Source organism: Nicotiana tabacum, chromosome 3 (assembly GCF_000715075.1).
Source record: "Nicotiana tabacum cultivar K326 chromosome 3, ASM71507v2, whole genome shotgun sequence".
Classification (NCBI taxonomy): domain Eukaryota; kingdom Viridiplantae; phylum Streptophyta; class Magnoliopsida; order Solanales; family Solanaceae; genus Nicotiana; species Nicotiana tabacum.
In genome coordinates this window covers 27,774,922-27,780,193 of record NC_134082.1, presented here as the reverse complement: position 1 = coordinate 27,780,193, position 5,272 = coordinate 27,774,922, and the positions used below count along the sequence as shown (strand labels likewise).

Here is a 5,272-nt window from a genome sequence, read left to right as displayed (position 1 = left end):
ACATTCGAGGACGAATGTTCTTAAGGAGGGGAGAATGTTACACCTTGTGTATTCGGCGTTATCATGTTGTAAATGGGCTAATTCGATAGGAAGATAATTTCTATGAAATATTTAATGATGTGATAGTTATACATTAAGATTGGAAGTCATTTGAGTTGTGATTAAAAATTCGACAAAGATCGCGCGCAAGTTACGGGTTTAAATTTTACTGGAATTTAGATAAAATGTTGATGCGCGTTTATCTCAATATACTGGGAGTTATGGTGTGTTCTACCTACCGAATCGAAGGTGTATGAGTCTAGTTTCCAACGCAATAAACCGTTCATTAATACGACTTCGGAGTAGAGAGATATTAACATTTTCGTACAGGGGTGCACACTGTTACGGGAACAGTGTGCCTAGTCGGGTTTAGTCAAAATTTCCTTATTTAAGTCAATTTTTTAAAACAGAACCCCTGCGTTTTATCCTCTCCAAAACAGAACCAAAAACCTAGGGATTTTCTCTCAAACTTCTCCCATCCATCTAGCCAAGCATAACAACAATTTAGTCATCCTCAAGATGGAGAACACCATGGTAGCTTCGGAATCGTGAATTCTTCGGTGTTTCACTTTTCATAGCAAGACTCTGCCTTGAAGTAATTTTGAATTTTGAGTAATTCTGGTCACGTAAGGTATGATTTAACTTCTCTTTGATCTTTGTAAACTTCTACCATAAGAATTCTTAAGAAATAGTTGAAACCTCTATAGAAATATTCTTGATTTTTCTTAAGAAACCTCTATTAATATGGCTTGATTGTTGGGGCTGTTCTATATGGTTTTATTGTGTTGTTTTGATCTGTGAAGACATGGATGGAATTCTGTTGATGAGGAGATGTAGTAAAGAAAAATTTGGTGGTGTGTTGGGGGGAAATTAATCTACAAAAGAGTCTACAAATTCATGGCCACAAGTTGTTCGCGTAAATGTCTAAATGAAGAATTATTTAAGCTATGAGCTTGAATTTGATTTTGAATGGTTTGTATTATGTAGGAAATCATTCCTAAGGCTTTTGAGGTCTTGGAAACAGTATATAACCCCATCGACAAGGTATGTAGGGCTTTCGCTATACTTTTCGGCATGACTAGAATTCGAATAAACGTTTATCGAATTGTCTCGTCGGATTCGAGTTATTTCACCTTCAGCTTATAAAGATGCTTAGACCTGATCTTTTCTCATAGATTGCTTACTCTAGAGGATATCTATGAATTCTCGGATTTCCTTGTTCCTTGCTTAAAAAGAACTAGAGCCTTTTTACTCGTTCTCATTTCGACATTCATATAAATCATGAATAAGGAACACTTACTTCAAAGGTATTCATAATACATAACTCTCATGTTCTTAGTACTTGTTGGCTCGTAGTTGAAAAATTATATATTTTAGCAACAACCATGATAGTTGAGGAATAATGATGATAGGCCACTTCGACTCTTCTTAGAATACGTCTTTTAAGGTTGGTTTCGCATTGCACCTATATAATTCATGATTTAGTACATGTATGTATTTACTTTCATTACCGAGCCGCACTATAGACGGCCGGGTATGACACATATTGTGTAACCACTGATCAGTTGGGATTATCGAGCTCCACGTGGCCGGGTACGATTCTACCGAGCCTTTATTATGGCTGGGTATGTTATGGATATTATAGCCCCATAGAGGGATTTATTATTATATAATGTGATATATTATAAGTAGCGATAGTGAACGACGGTGTCACGAGCATACATTTATATCCATGTTGAATTTTAGTTTCCTACCGAGGCTAGTTTCAGAATTCAAATTATCTCTATGTCTCTTCTATTGTTAATTACATTTTTCATGTTACACTTGTCGCCCTACATATTCAGTACATATTTCGTACTGACGCATTTTTATGTGCTGTGTTCATGCCCACAGGTTCGAATAGACAGAGTGGCGTGCCTCCTCAGTAGGACCCCCAGGATTAGCGTTGGGTTTCGCACTCCACTTCTTCGGAGTTGCTGACTTTGAGTCCATAGGTACTATTATTGATGTATATGTGTGGTTTTGGGCATGTCGGGGGCTTTGTCCCGCCCTGTTGAGATTGTCTTACACTCTTAGAGGCTTGTAGACTAGCGGTCATTGTATATATATATTTTTCGTATGGCCCTATCGGCCTCCTGGATAGTTGTTATACTGTTGTTACAGCCTTGTTGGCCTAGTTTATATATATATATATATATGTCGTGTTGGGCTCTTCTGCCTGCAGGTTATTATATTTCAGATCATATCTCATGGTTGGTTCGCTCGGGCCTTCGGGCATCGGGTGCCAGCCACACCTCCCAAGGTTGGGGTGTGACATTTTTCAGTCATCGAGTCGTTGAGGTCGTCATGGAGGTTCCGCTCGTCGTTCTTTGTTCATTTTCAGATCTGTTCACTTCCATCTAAAGCAATATTTTTGTAAGTTATTCGAATATAACTGCTACATCTACTTCTTTCACTATTGTCGGTGTCATTTTTAGACCTTGCATGAGGTATATGATCTTATAACGACTGGGTAGGCTGTTTGTTTGTTGAAATGAGATTCATGGTTGATTGTTGCGTTTTGAAATTTCTAAGGATGACTTTGTCTTCCTAATACGTATTTGAACCCTTAAAAATACGCATATCATGTTTGTTTAAGCTGTTGATATCTCTAGGAATAGAATTGCATTCTGCCGCATATTGTTCACTATGTATTCCCTGTTTTGCTGTGCTACCACTATGTGCTCCATAACAATCAATTCGATCATGTTTCTATGATTAGAGTTTCATTTACATTTTTGTTAGAAATTAGCGTTGGTTCTCATGTGTAGCATACATGATTCACTTTGTATTCTTTTTATTGTTAGTTTATAAAAAGTTGCCTAGTTTTGTTGTACTTTGCTTAAAATTTTTTGATAGAGTTTTGTTAATTACTTTTTTTTTGAGTTAAGTTACGTGTTAGAAATAATTGTCAGGTTAGTGTATTGTTCGTTTAATTCCTGTTGATTGAGAGGTTTTTTTAGTTTCAATGCAAATGAATTTAAAATTTGAGAAATGAAGGCAAGTTAATCGTGTAAGGTAGTGAAAGGGGAAAGAATTTTAGACTTAAAATAGTGTTCATCGTAACTAAATTATCGTAACTACGGTACGGTTCCCGTGGCGTAGTTGTGGTGCATAATTTCAAATTAGCTTTAAATACGTATATCCTTAATTCATTTAGTTGAATAGTTTTGAGGTGTGTCATTCACACATTTGAATCATATAACCTATGGCCCTCACTTGATTAATCTTAATTCTTTAGAATAATCGAGGTGTGCCATTAGCGAACTTTCCACGGCCCTCGCAAACTTGAAAACATGTAGTTACTTTATATGTGTAATATTAAATTAACTTCCTTAAACTCAGGTGTGCATTTAATGTGACCCAATTCTAATTCTCAACAACGTTAAATAAAATGTGTCGTGGACCACGGGTGCATTTCATGTGGCGTTGTTCAAGGCATATTTTAAATAACGTTGAATCTTTCCTAAAATAATTAAATAAAAGCAGTTAAAAGTTAAAATTGGCACATAGGTTCAAGATGTATTAAAATCAGATAAATAAGCTGAATATAACAGTTGAACGACCGTGCTAGAACCACGGAACCCGGAAATGCCTAACACCTTCTCCTGGGTTAACAGAATTCCTTACTCGGATTTCTGGTTCGCGGACTGTTAAACAAAGTCATATTTTCCTCGATTCGGGATTCAATCGGTGACTTAGGACACCATAAATCTCCCAAGTGGCGACTCTGATTTTTAATAATAAATCTCGTTTCGATTGTCCTTTAATTGGAAAAACTCTCTTATGCCCTCCCGGGGGTATAGTGAAAAAGGAGGTGTGACACCAACCTTCGGAACGCTCAAAGCAACATCAAAACACCAAAATCACATCGGATTCAAGCTTAAGAATTTCAAGAACTTTCGAATTACACTTTTGATCTAAAACCCAACCAAACCATGTCCGAGTGACCTGAAATTTTGCATACACGTCACAAATGACACAACGGAGCTACTACAACTTCCAGAATTCCATTATGACCCCTATATCAAAATTTCACCTATCAATCGGAAAACGCCAAAATCTCAATTTCGCCAATTCAAGCCTAAACCTTCCACGGACTTTCAAAATGCATTCTGATCACGCTCCTAAGTCCAAATCACCTAACGGAGCTAACCAATCATAAAAATTCTGATCCAAGATCATATACCAACAAGTCAAATTTTGGTCAAACTTTTCAAATTTCAAGCTTCAAACTGAGAACTGTTCTTCCAAATTCATTCTGATTACCCTGAAAGCCAAAACCAACGATTTACATAGGTTATAATACATCACACGGGTCATGTCATACCCGAGAAATGGCGAGCAAAGTGCAAAAGCTCAAAACGACCAGTCGGTTCGTTACATTTTATCTCTGAAATGATGTTCCCGGTCAACTTCGTTTGTTCTTGGACCCTCCATTGTATGATATTGGCCTAGCTCCTTGGATCGACCAAAACACGCTTAATTTTGAAATCTAATACATTAAGTGAAATTACCAGTGTGTCATTGTGCGGTAGGACAACTCCATCAGCATCTTCTTCCATAAAGGTGGTGCCGTCTTTCGAGACTTCTCGAATCCTTTTGCCATGAGTCACTGATATTTTTGTCTTTTTTGCCGCCGAAAATGTAACCCCATTGACCTCGCTTCCTCTGAAGATCATGCTGGTTGTCATCCTAGGTGACATTATTGTTATCTTTGATGGCTCTGCATTATCCCGGCTTATACTATAATTGATTTTGGAGCGGTCACTTAAGAACTCTCTAAGATGGCCACTCTTTAACAATGTCGCCACCTCCTCACGAAGATCTCGGCAGTCCCCAGTTCTATGGTCGTGTGTCCTATGGAATTCACACCACAAATTAGGATTCCTTTGGCTGGGATCCGACTAGATTGGTTTCAGAAACCGAGCTTTTTTGATATTCCTCATTGCCGACACCAATTCTATCTGGCTGATGTTAAATCTTTAATCTGAATAACCTGGGATATGCAGGATCCGAGGCCCTGGCACCTCTTTTTCTTGCAATGACCTATTATTCCAGCCACAATATGTCATTCTATCAGAAGCAAACCTATCCAATGACTGAAATCCCTTATCGCTACGCCCATCGGCCCTCTCGTACGGTAGAAAATGACCCTTAGAGGACCTTCGATCTGCATCAAAGTAATTTTAAA

The 5,272-nt window shown here is 37.8% G+C and overlaps 1 long non-coding RNA gene across 1 annotated transcript; it reads left to right on the top strand.

Moving 5' to 3' along the window:
• The first annotated feature begins 362 nt into the window (after nt 1-362).
• On the top strand, nt 363-2,156 carry LOC142174737 (uncharacterized). Its single transcript, XR_012703784.1, has 3 exons — nt 363-670; nt 1,027-1,083; nt 1,933-2,156. It is a non-coding gene; the product is annotated as an uncharacterized LOC142174737 (long non-coding RNA).
• The last annotated feature ends 3,116 nt before the right edge of the window (nt 2,157-5,272 follow it).